General features: G+C 40.7%; 1 protein-coding gene across 3 annotated transcripts in view; it reads left to right on the top strand.

Annotated features, from left to right (window-relative positions):
* The window catches only part of PAX5 (paired box 5), a 688652-nt gene that overhangs the window by 120051 nt on the left and 555141 nt on the right, over window positions 1-13460 (top strand). The window lies entirely within an intron of this gene.

Below are 13460 nucleotides of genomic sequence, written 5' to 3'. Positions count from 1 at the left end.
TTTCGACAGGGAAAATACCTTTTTTTTAAATTCTGCTCTGTGTTTCCATCCGTCTGTTATTATGTCCACTAATGGCAACCGTTCTCTGATGATTATTAATTATTGACTATTCTGGCTAGGGATGATGGGATTTGTAGGCCGTTTTATTTCTGGGGTTGGTGGATGCAAGGAGACATGATGGTACGGGCAATATGAGTAGGAGAGCCAGCCATATTTTATAATGAATATGAGTTCCTTATGGCTCCCAGGTACTCTTTTGCAGTGTGTGGTGTATGGGCACAGTTCATTAGGGATTATGTGTCCAGCTAGTGTGATGGCAATACACTATTGCACCCGTATTATGGTTATGGAAGATGATCTTAAGAATCTGTTCGTCCATTGCAATTTCAATTAGTCATTGCCATTTAAGTTTAATACTGTGCATTTCAGCAGAACACAATCTTGAATGTAATCGAAAATGCTCACATTACAGACCGTGGAAGCACGCCGAATCTGCAATCTGAAACTTTTCAAAGGTGCTGATTTTTTACTTATGGAATGTTAACAATTCGCATTTTAAGGTACATATTACCTTAAAATGTAAATGGTTCACATTAAAACATTTATAAAGTGCTCATTGTAAATTTGGGGGAAAGCTGCAGAGTTGTGTGCATAAAGGGAGTGGTGGGGTAAAAGCAGAGTGTTTGGGGGCTCCCCACCCATGTATGCAAGCTCTTTAAGGGACTGTAGCAAAACAGGAGCCAACATTAATTACAAAGCAGGTCGGAATTATGAGGGTCGGGGCAGGTGCCTACATCCATTGCCCTCCCCGTGAGTATTCTTCGTACTCGTGGAAACACTGTGGATCGAAATCTTCCTTAATATATTCAGGTCAATTCTTCCTCCTGAAAGGACTGAAGGTGCAAATCCTGTTATGAACATATTACATTTTCTTTTATTAAATTACAAACCCATTTGGCCACTTTATTTATTAACTAAGATACTCCATCAGGGGTAGCAGTTGCATTGCCCAAAAAAGCTGACCTTCCGAGTACCACTACTTTACAGAGGTGGAGCAAAGGACACGATTGTGTGATTCTCTTGATTGAAATCGAAACCAAAGGAAGGTTTTTTATCCTCCCAGAGAGGTTTACATTTTAAGGTACTTGAAAGAAAGTGGCAGTGACCCTTACAAAAGCACCATACATTGTGTCTCTCAAGTTCATATCAGATATTAAGGAATTGGTTTTCCTTGGTCTAATCTTTTTAACATATATTCCAAGGTTGCCTGTCTGTACATAAAAGTGGATCATTCTATTTATCCCCGTAGCGAGATATTATATTTCTATGTCTGTCACAAGTGAATGTGTGTGCTTCTATTATTAGGCTATTATAGCGAGAAACCACTGCCTAAGCTCTGAACATTTAAGCACTTTGCCAAAGAAGTGAATTCTAGGTTGGAGACCTGATAGATGTGTTATGAGCAGGGATATTTGTGGATCTGCGATATCACACACACTATCAAGTTTCCCCCAAGCTGCCATTAAATAGATGCATTAACACTCTACTGCAGATGATGTAAGATGACCCATCATCAAAAAACGGAGCACAAGACAAGTGCCGAGGAGCTATATCACAAAAGGATGAGTCACAAGCAAAGAGCATCCTTCTGAGCATTCCTACCGCTCTCCTTGGAAGATAATCTGGAGCACATAAAAAACTCAAGGAATGCACATTTGACAAAGTCTTTCATGAACTCATTAAATATTAAAATAAAACTGTGCGCAATGTGTCCCACTCCTCAAGTCTCTTCCAACCCGCCCTCCAAAATGTTATCACAGTAGTCTTCAAGAAACAGGATTTTGATCCCAGCTGCATAATTAAGTAACCTCAATGCGGCTCTTACTAACAGAAACAGAACTACAGTGAACGTAATGCCGTGTTCCATGATAAGCAGTCATCATTCTATCCTAGGAAAAACACTGAAACTCAGAAACTATGCTGCTTGATACTAGGGACGATATCGTGCAGTGTCTAAGGTCTAACTGAGCTATGGCAACCATACCACTAGACCTGACTGCAACCCATGACACAGTGGGTCTAACAATGCTTCTGCTAGGGTTGCAAATATTTGTGGACATTGGGGACATGACCATGACATTGATCTTGTCCTTTCTCAAAGACTGATAAACCAGGGTGTGATGAGGTCATGTGTCTGCTAGCCTCCCATTTAAAGTGACACAGTGATTATCACTCTTAATATGACTCTCCAGTGTCTACACTTGTCCCATGACAGATGTACTCGACCAATTCAACACAGAATCTTTTCATTCATTCAGATAATACTCCCCTCCACCTACATGCCGGCACCGCTGCCAACACATTGAACTTTTCCACCTTCCTTTTAGCCGATCTAGCCTATATGTTTGAGAGTCATTTATGTCTAAATGCAGGAAAACAGAGACCTGTTTGTTCAAGTGGTGACCTAAGTGACTGGAGCACATTTCCAGTCAAGAAAACCAAACACTACAGAATGATCTTCCGACAGTGCCTCCCTTCTCGCAGCAGATCTCTTCGACTGTAAGCAGTTATCACTAGACACTCAACATGCTTTGCATGTTCTTCTGGCCCTTGACAAGAATTCCTAAGTTCACAAAATTCAGGCACTGGTCATATCAAGACTTCTCTTTATGAGTGCATGGGCAACACCTATGTTGGCGTATGCAAATGATAGTATTATCCTATACTTAATGTTTTTTACAGAAATTGATTACTGCCTAGACAGATTACATGAGCTTGCCTGACCTTAAGTTTAATACTTCTAAATCATGGCCTTTGGTATGCCTCCCAGGCAATATTCTATGTATTTTATTCTAAGTTTAAAAAGGTGGAGAGGGTACCCTTCATAATTATCTAGGAGTCAGATTTAGAGCCAGAATCTCTGAAGAGTGACAAGTTAAAAAGTACTACGCTTAAATGTTGCAGGCATTTGAGGGTGTCTTTAGATTTGGTCATTGTAATCAGGGCCAACCGTTGAAACTAATGTTGAAGGCCTGTGAATCGATGTTGCAGGGACCTGCAATTTTGCACCTCAGGACTTAGACTCCTAGACCTCCCTCAGTCTGTGACCACCTACTCGGGTCACAATGAAATGGGATTGAAGTACTTGAAGGACAGTTAGAATTTAAACCTGATACAACCTTTGTGGAACATATGGATTAATCCTAAAGTTGAGATAAGATTACCCTATCTGAAATTTAATCCAATGAAAGTGCATGGAGCATCATGTTTGGAATGAACTAGTTAAGGTAAATGTTTTAAATTGTCTTAAAGACTCCTTGCAGCGTTTGACATTATTTCACAACCAAGTACTTTATAATCCTATTTAGATCGGGCCCCATGTTATGCCCAACATGTCTTATTTACAAGATAGCTTTTTAATTTTTGTATCTTGAAAAATAGTTATAGGCTGGGCAGGCAAAAGCCTGTTGTGTCCCTCGTTCGTCTAGATGAGGCATTTCCAAATTGTTTACCCAAAATATAAGATCAGCCAGACTAGGACATCGATAAACATTTTAAAAAAATAATTTTGATCAATGAATATTTGCACTTTATTCTATGATCTGCAGCTACTATTCCAGGATCTTGGGTATTAATGCACTTTCTGCGACAGGCACTTTGTATTGGAATTAATTTTAGCATTCTGCCTTTTTATTTTTATGACTCTGATGAATCATTTTCTTTCTGATGTAACTTCTCAAAAGAAAGTTTTTATGATGATATGATGTTGAGACTGCTTTAAGTAAATAGTCCTCTACTTCGACTTCACAAAATGAAATTGCCTGTCTTCATGCTATACAAAATAGAGCAGGAAGGCCGGTGTTCAGGCTCAAGGAAAATAACCATGTCCCTGGTGCGGTAAAGAATGTCACTGGCTACCTATAAAATTCTGCCTTGTTTAAGGTAATATGCATCCCTGGATGAGTAGTATGGAACAATGGACCCAAATACCAGATTCACTTGGATTTCCATTAATTGTTTGCACTTTTCAAAGCAAACAATGAAAATTGCATTAAGGGGACTGCATGAATAATGGTGCACAAAGGCACAGTCCTCCCCATTCAGTTTACACAGAACAGCAAAATGACATCCAAAGCTTTCATTTTAAACAATTACAAAAGGTGCCCATATATATCCATTATCCCTTAAAATAGTATGATAGAGTCATACAAAATGCCCAGTTGTGAAATGTGGAGTGAACACAAAAAGACTATACACCTTTGTGTTAACAGGATTATATTTGTACTTAACACATGAAGGTTTGATGATTTTGCTTCGAGAGGTCTCACACATTTCTGAATTGTTGCATTTTAAGGGCCCGATTCATGGAATATTTGTGGGGTTAAAATTGAATTTGCACTGCAGAAAAGTGACTTTGCACTGCCGACACAAACCTTGATTCATGGAACTGTGCAAAGAGTATTTTTGCAGTGCAAAGTCCGGGCAAAGTCATTTTGTACTGAAAAGAATGACTATTCGCTGACTTTACCTGGACTTTGAACTACAAAATTACACTTTGCACACCTTAGTTAAGAGGAGGTTTAATACAATTTAAGACCTGACAAAGGGGTAGGATGGGCTAGAGAAAAACAAGGACCAAGAACTTCAAAGAAGATGCCATGATTGAAACTCCAAAAACAGATTGGGAAAGAACAGGAAGAAGTCTACGACCCAGAAGCTAATAAAAGACTCAGAAGTGAAGACGATTCTAAGGACAAGTTCTCGTATAGCCAAGCTGGTCCAAAGCCATGGAAAGATTATTCATATGGAGAGAGCCAAAAAAGGAGAACAAACAGCCTATATACTGGGCTGCCCACAGATTCGCTAGCCTAACTAAGCCTCACCGACCTGTTCTCAACTACAACTCTAGTAAGTATGATATGATATGATATGATCGTTTATTTATAGAGCGCCTATACACAATGTGTTTCAAAGCGCTTCAAAGCAAGGGAGGGAACAAGGGAAAATACAACCACATTCTTACAGGCCATGAACAGTAAGGATGTGAAATTAACTATCGTACTCGGCCTGACAACATTTCAGATAGTGCAAGAGCTAAGTCATAGATAAGGAAGGAAGGGGGAGAGTGGGAAGGAAATGGAAACAGACAGGCGACTACCGTACTAGGCCTGACGACATTTCTGGTAGATCCGGAGAAAAACAAAAGGTGAGGTAGAGGGTTGCAGAAAGGGAGGGGAGGAACAAGCAACTATCATACTAGGCCTGACAATATTTCAGATAGTGCTGGAGGGGTGGTGGGGAGGAAAAAAACAGTAATGGGAGGGTGGAGGAAACAGACGAGGTTGCTATCATATTAGGTCCAGGGACAATTGTGATAGAGTAAGTGCATAGAAGAAAGTAAGGGAAGGAGATAGGAAAAGGGAGAAGGGAAAGGAGGAGAGAAAAGAGATTAAGCAGTCAACAAGAGTGGAGAAGCAAGCGTGGAGAGTGAATACAATTGCAGAAGTCAGTAGTAACACATAATGTTGCAAGCCAGGATACAAGATGAAGATGGGAACAGCATGATTCAGGGCCACCATGAGTACAAGATGCAAAGGAAGTCCAGCATGAGAGTTGAGAAAGAGTGACGCACCGTGAATTAATGAAGTCCATGAAAGTCAAATCCAGCATTGGCCACAAGACAGTGATGGTGAAGGTGAAGTAAATTAATAGCAGCCCATGGTAATTACCATTTGCATTCCTTTAGAACTTAATAGACCACCTTTAATAGAGCAATTTGTTCTATTTTGGAACCAATAAAGCGGGCTTCCCCTCATCCATTCAAGAATCCAAAACAGGAAAGTTTGCAAATCTTGTTTAGAGGTCAGTTGTAATACCCAATTAGGTGACATAAGGACGTTGTCAACCTGTAAATAACATTAACTCACAAAGTCCTACATTTCCTCATAAAGTTAATGTAATGGCATATTCAACACACCATTTAATGTATGTCAAATTAGGGTACAGCAAGGTCAGTATGTGCTGAAATGCAAGTTAATATTATGTTTGACACTCTTAAAATGATTTGAATTTTCAAAACTACATTTCTATTAAAACTGCCCTCTTGGGTCAGTGGGAATCCAATATTATATTACTTGCTGGCAATTTGTACTGCATTGTATTTATAAAAATCGCCTAAAAGTGAATTACATAAACGTACACAATACATAATTCCCTATCATTATAACAGCCTTTTCCATAAATGTATAAAGAATTAACCAATAAATAACGACTTAAATAGTTTTAAACATTTCATTATTACCAAGATCACGAGGTTCATTTGTCTCAAACATCATCCAATAAGGAATCAATTCAGCAATATAGGGTGTTGTCAATATGGTAAGTATATGTATATGAATACACAGATGAGATAACGTAGAGATTAATTTACCAATATTTCGCAAATTAATATTGTCACCCTTATTATTTTTGTCAAATGTAATGATATTGTATAATTACCTTTGTCACAATATATAATTTGAGGACAGTGCTGGAAAATGTGAGCTTCCAATTCAACAATCTGATTGCATAGCTGGCAAGAGGATGTTGCCCCCTCTGTACCCTGTCATGCTTCCTCAATTCTAATAGTGGGTAGAGGCCCACTTAAAGGTATAAATAGAACATTTAAATGTTTTGGCTAGCAACTTGACAGCCATCATTCTGGGGAGCTCCTTCGGTCAAAGTATAATATGGTTATATTTGCATATCATTTCCCCAAACAAACATTTAGATGCTACATTTTCCCTATCCTTGTCAAGATTGCTAATGTGTCTGTTTTGACGAGATTTGCTAATCCCAATTATTCACAGGGCCGAGCTTCGTAGTTTTATTGATCATAATTTTCACCAACTCTTTTTTCCCCCAGGTCCATGAGTTATCTAGCAATTCCTCATACTACCTACTTTTGAATGTTTCTGGTCCGGTGTGCTTTAGGGCCCACCACGATGCCCCTATTGATGTACTAACCTTTTGATTTGCAAGAATGATACCACTTTGCAGCCTGATAATCCGGTGTGCTTTAGGGCCCACCACGATGCCCCTATTGATGTACTAACCTTTTGATTTGCAAGAATGATACCACTTTGCAGCCTGATACCTTCCTTATGTGTTGACCTTATCAATGCTTAAGTGTGTTTCTGTGCCACACATTCTTAGTTGCCATTTCATTTTGTCATTGAACAGAGCCACCTGGTGGATATTTTAAATGAAATAAGACATATAAGCATGGCAATTCGCCAGACAGAAAAATAATGTTTTAAAACAATTCTGCTTAATTGGAAGTATAACAAAGTCCTTCACACACATTCTATTTCTGTAATGGTTCACAGATCTACTACTGCTATTAACTAAAAGTGAAAACATAGGCACATTGCAAACAAGCACTGGCAACGCCAGGACATCTGCCTGAAAGCGTTATGTGCCGTCCCAGCTCAGCATGGAGTTGCTTGCCGTTCATGATTGGCAGTCTCGCAGATCACATGGGCAAGCCAACCTCCAGCCCTTACCTAAGGTGCCCCTGTAGGATCCACCCTCATTACCCAAAATCAGACGTCTGTCTACATCTTACGCCTTCTATCTCACTCTGACACATAAGGGGTTAATGCTGTAACTGAAATGCTCTGCAAATTTCTGAGGTACTGGCAGGCATCCGGCAAATATGGCAGTGCCAGCAAGCCATTGAACTCAACATTCCTTCCCAGCTTAGCATGAAGCTGTGCCTGACCTGAAACACCTCACTGTTCGTGATTGGTGGCTCCATGGACCACATGGTGAGGCCTCTTAAAACCCACTTCCATAGGACTAGGGCTGGTGTGCCTAGTCAGCTTAGTCAAGGGAGGCTGGCAATGGGTAACTCTGGGAGCTCACCCTCCTCATATTGCTGACCCTCACTTATGTGCAAAATGGCTGCCGTATTGCCCGGGTGATGGCCAAATGCCTTCCCCATGTTCCTTTAGATGTTGTACATTGCACCTACATTTGTGTACTAACCTGCTGCCTGGGGCCCATGTGCCAGGGTCCTCCCTTTACCCATCTGCATCTTCAAGCAACGAGTAAAAGCCAGCCACCTGAGCAGACATGTTTGCATCTCATTTGCACCTGAGCATCTCAGAGGTGATCCAGGCATCTCCAGCTTTGCTCCAGTTTTGAGCTTTGTGAATTAAGTGTAATGCTGGAGGACCAAATCTGAGAAGCTCAGGGGCATCTCTGATTTGCTCCATTGCAAATCCTTGTGAATGGGGTCCCAAGAGTTTTGTCCATCACCACGATGCAGTCATGAGAGAAAGAGGATATAAAGTATTAATTTATGTCAATTGACAACAACTAAATTCAGCTCAATTCAGGCAGATCATAATTGAAGCAAGCATTTCCCTAACTCTGATTCTTAGTTCCTATTGTCCAATGACATTTTCAACATGGGAATTACCCTCACACGAATTTAAAAGAACAATGAATTGAAGAAAATGTCAGATATTTTCTGGATATTTTTAGGCCCCAAAATGGAAATAGTTGACACCAGAGGTGCTCATTTGTCCCATATACATGGAAGGCATTGTTTCAGTGTGAAGGTCCTGTGCATTGTCACATTATTTGCCATTATTTTGTTTAGGGTGTAAGAATTTGTGTTGTGCCTTTACAGTTGGTACTGCACAAGCTGAGTCTCTCCATTCGCAGCTTATTCCCCATGATCAATGTGTAGCACCTTTAAGGTCAACACAATCCTTGTTAAAGAGTTAAATGACAACCCTAATGTAATACCATTATTAATAGTCCCGGGAGGATAGCTCAGCTGCAACGTGCTCACCTTGGAAACAAGACGCCACGAAGCAACGCAGGTTCGATCCCCGGGTCCGTGCTTAGAAACTTCTGGGTATTAAGTGCGTTATAAATACGCAACTAAGACAAATTCCTGTAACAGCGCCTCGAAGCCCCCGAGCTGTGTGAGCGCTTAAAGAAAAATTGCAAATAAATAAATAAATAGGTGTAGTATTTCAAATAATTCATCATACATTCATGATTATTATCGATGGTGTCAATCATCTCAACAGTGTATCCAGGATAATGTCAATAGCCCCATCATACCTTACACCATGATGCTGAAGCCAGCATGTTTTTCACACTCTTCACCAGTATCATAGATTAGATGTATGGTGTCTATGATCAAATGTGGGAATTTCCATTGTGATATAATGGATATATGTGAACTGGGAGCTTATTAAGAAAGAGGACAACTTATAAAATCTCGTCCACGTATATTGGGAGAGAGCAGGACCCACCAAGGATTGACAAATGGCATCGAGAGTAAGTCAGACTCTACACAAGAAGCGTCAGCTCAGCTTGAGAGCTTTCAGGTGTGCATATCATGGTAAATGCAGGCTGATTGGGAATCGAAAGTGCTGGACCGGCCTCTTGTAAGTTGGGTCCACATCTCTTGGAGCCTTATTAAGTTTCAATGTGTTACACCTGAGCAGAGAGTGTGGTTGGGGCTTAACCAATATGGCCTTCAGAATAATAACGAAAATAGATGCAGCCATTTTATTGTGGGTTAGGCTCAGGGTAATACAGATCATCTGAGTTAAACATGCAGGTTTGGAGAGCTTGTGTGGGAGTTTGGTGTAGTTGAGCAGTGTACGAGAGTATAGAAAACAATGTACACAGGTGCAGTAGAGGCTGGCGGTGTGAGAGAGGCTGAAGGAGCAGGGCAGGTTGGAAGAGATGGAGAGCGCAAGGAGACAGAAGGCATTTGTGAAGCAAGAGTGGTGGATGAGCAAGAAAGGGAAGAGCGAAAGAAGAGTAAAGAAGTCCTATTGGAAAGTTTGACGGAGGAAATTGGAAAAAAAAAGAATGGAGCAGGGAGTAGAAGAGAGATTTAAAAAGAGGAAGGTTGGAGTGGAGGACATTGTTGGGAGAAGCAAGGGAGCAAGCGGGATCGAAATAGTCTGGAGGCGGAAGAAGGAACTTTGGGACCATCCAGAAGCTGGAATTGGGAGGAAAGGAGCATATAAGGTGGAGTATGGGGAAGAGATGAAGATAAATAGAGGGGCTGTAATCCCTTCGAGGATTAAGGCGAGTACCAGGCAGTGCAACACACAAGTTAAGCTGTCATATTGTGGGGGACAGGTAAGAGGAAGAACAGGAGAAGGATGAGAAGTGTGGTGGCTAGTCAAGCAGTAACTTGGGGGCAAGGTCTAAGGAGAAATCATGGGCATCTGGTTACCAGAAAGTGGTGGATCTGTGGAGAGAAGAAGATAATGGTTTGGATGACTGCAGCACCAGGACCCAGGGCCGGGGGTGATCAGGAATCCAATAGAGAACTCATAGAGCCTCAAAGGCAGATTCAACTCTGAGGGATACTGTGGAGCAGAAATGCAGGTCTACCCGACACACTGCTGAGGCGCTTCTTTCCCGTAGGAGGACTGCAAGCAATAAGAGGCAGAGAGACTGCGTGTGATGGTCGGGAGAGACAGAGAGAGACTGTTTGAAGAAAAATAATACTTTCTGAAACAAGTATGAACTGCTTGTTCCATTTATGAGCTATTTGACTTGACCAAGAATTGTCAGAGTGGGGTCTGAATCTGACCTACATAAAGATGGCACCTCCAACACTTCCCATAATAGGCCATCCCACTCTGCTATTCCCTGCTTTTAACCATGCCACGGGCACTTACTCTTCTGCCAGTGGCACACTCTGAAGCCTTTCACTATGAAGACAGTGGGTTCCCCTGCACCCTTCTTTAAAGCCAATACTCTCCCTGACTCTCCCCTGCAGACTCACCACACTTTTCTTGTTTGCACTGTCTGTAGCACCAATTGCTCTGACATCTTCCCCTGACAGCAGTGTGTCCTCTGACGCATTGTCATTCTGTAATCAGTCTTTTGCATAATGACTTGCTATGTGCGATCCTAAGTCAAACAACCGGAATTGCCTATTATCCCAAAAACTCTGGCAACACGAATATCTGAGTTGCGTCCTCTGTGGAGTCCACTTAGCTTTGTGACAGTATGTATGGGATTTATAAAGTGCAAACCTAGATAGGAAGCTGGAAAGCTAACTTGGAATTTCAAACTGATAGTTTACTCGAAATATCAACCTCACTAGGAATTTAAAACTGGAGATTTACTGGGAATGTAAAACTTTACTGAAAATGGCAATTCTACCGCATGATAAAGGAAATGTGAAAATTGGTGGGAAATTAAAACTGTGGCATTAGTAGGAAGGTCAAGCTTACTTTGAAAGTGAAACTCTGAGTATCCTGGGAATGCCGTACAATGCGCTCAATGGGATTGTCAATCTGGGAGCTAGCTGAGAATGCAAATTTTCTAGCGTTTATGTGGAATGTCAGGATTAACAGGTTTGTAAAACAAACTGGGAGCATGTTGCGAATGCCCAACTGGAAAATCCTGGCAGTGTCAAACTAACAAGGAATGTCAAACTCAGAGTGCTCTGTGAGAATCAAACTATTTGCTTTCTGGGAATGTCATATTTATTGGGCATGTCAGATTTGGTCCTTACTGCAAATGTGAAATGTATACCTTACTCTGAATGTCATACTTCTAGGAAATGTCAAATTGGGAGCAAATTGGCAATGTCAAACTGCACGATGAGGTGACATATAATGAATCACATGCCACGTACGTCATGACATATAATGACAAACTATATCATGACAACGCGGATTGGGCGCTGTGACAGGAGCCAATCGAATCTTCTCATCTTTGCTCAAAATATAAGGAGACTGATTACAGAAGACTACACTGTAACTCAATAAGAACAATCAAGATATTATCCCATAAAGAAACTATAACTGGGGACTCTCTCCTGATGAACCATGGCAACACCTGTGGGGAAACACGTGTTGAGAGTTGTATATTGAAGTCTTGCTCTATAAGGATACTTCAATTTGAATAACAAAAATTGTGTGACAAAAAATACAAGACGGTCAAAATAAATTACCATTTGTATGAGAAAACAATACAATATGGACTAAGAAAGCAATTGGAAAATACAGAATAAACAAAAACTGTATCAAATATAAACAAATGTGTATGTGATTAATTTAGACAAATTAAGTGTAACAGTTAGCGCACAGTCTATATGCACAACTCCTAAGCAAACATATGATGTCACCTCGCATGATATATTACAGGATATATCTTGGCACAAATGCCATAATATTGCATGCAATAACATATAATTAATGTCATCCTAATAGGTATGTCAAAGTAAGATCCCAGTAGGAATGTAAATATGGCTGGGAATGTCAAGCTGTGAGCTTACTGAAAATGCCTACCTTACTTGGAATGTCCAACTTGGATCTTAGAAGGACTGTAATTCTGGGACCCTGCTTAGACTATCAGTGACATTATATTTGTTGCTATTTGATATAGCATGAACCTAGTCCCTTAGGGTGTTGGGGGCTATACACATAAGCAGTGAGATATCTAAAGATGTTGCACTCGAATAGATATATCAGATCCAGGAGCAATTCAAAAGAGAATTTGGGACCTTTCCAGAAACAAAAATGCGTTGAGAGTGATCTAGAGTGTTGAAATATAACATTTGACCAAAACTAGTACAGATAACAGTGGATATTAAAGGCCATGATGGGTGCTTCATCAAGGTATAACATGTGTAAATGTATGGGTTACATCAGATGTTGAAAAGAGAAGGAACATTTATAACTGGTATTAAGTTAAAGTAATCACAGGTCTGTTGTCAATATTTACCTGTTAGCCTAAGAGTTAGTTCAAATACCATTTGTGCATTCACAAAAATGCGTTTGCACTGGGAAATATTAGATATTCCTGCCCTGGGTTATCTTCCGTAGCATGATACCGTCCCTTTTTTGTCTCATCACATTCCTACGGATTAGTTTAGAAGGGTGATGTTTACCTGTGAGTAATCAGGACTGTACATTTCATCCATCAACTTTGCCCCATTCCTAACCCAATAAGGTGGTCTGACGTCAGGGGTATTGCTAGGTCTCGAAAAGATCTGGGGCTAATGTTGGGCTTGTTGGAACTCGGGGCTAGCTAGCCTTTTGGTTGTAGCCCCTGAGCTTCCAACCGGGGCTACAACCAAAAGACCCAGGGCCATACCCCTTTAACCCCCCCTTAGCAACGCCTCTGTCTGCAGTGAAACACAATAGTGTTTGGTGTATTAATAGTTACTGGTAAGTTATCAAGGACATTTGGCCACAGTGCCTTTTTTTGTACCATGAGCGTAACTCTGTTTTGAAGTCAATTTCGATAATATCACATCAGTATAATATAACTAACATTGAATCAAGTTTTTCCACTTTCTGGGGCCGAAGCTAGACCCTCATTTTGAGTGTATTTGCAGTGAGTCTCCTTTCTTTTGTGGTAAAAGCCACATCATTGAACCATCCTAATCCACTGCCGCCCATCCTCTGTGCCGCTGG

Source organism: Ambystoma mexicanum, chromosome 6q, assembly GCF_040938575.1.
Source record: "Ambystoma mexicanum isolate Mex_15411 chromosome 6q, UKY_AmexF1_1, whole genome shotgun sequence".
NCBI lineage: Eukaryota > Metazoa > Chordata > Amphibia > Caudata > Ambystomatidae > Ambystoma > Ambystoma mexicanum.
The sequence above is the reverse complement of the archived record's forward strand: the minus strand, read 5'-3'. Positions and strand labels throughout refer to the sequence as shown.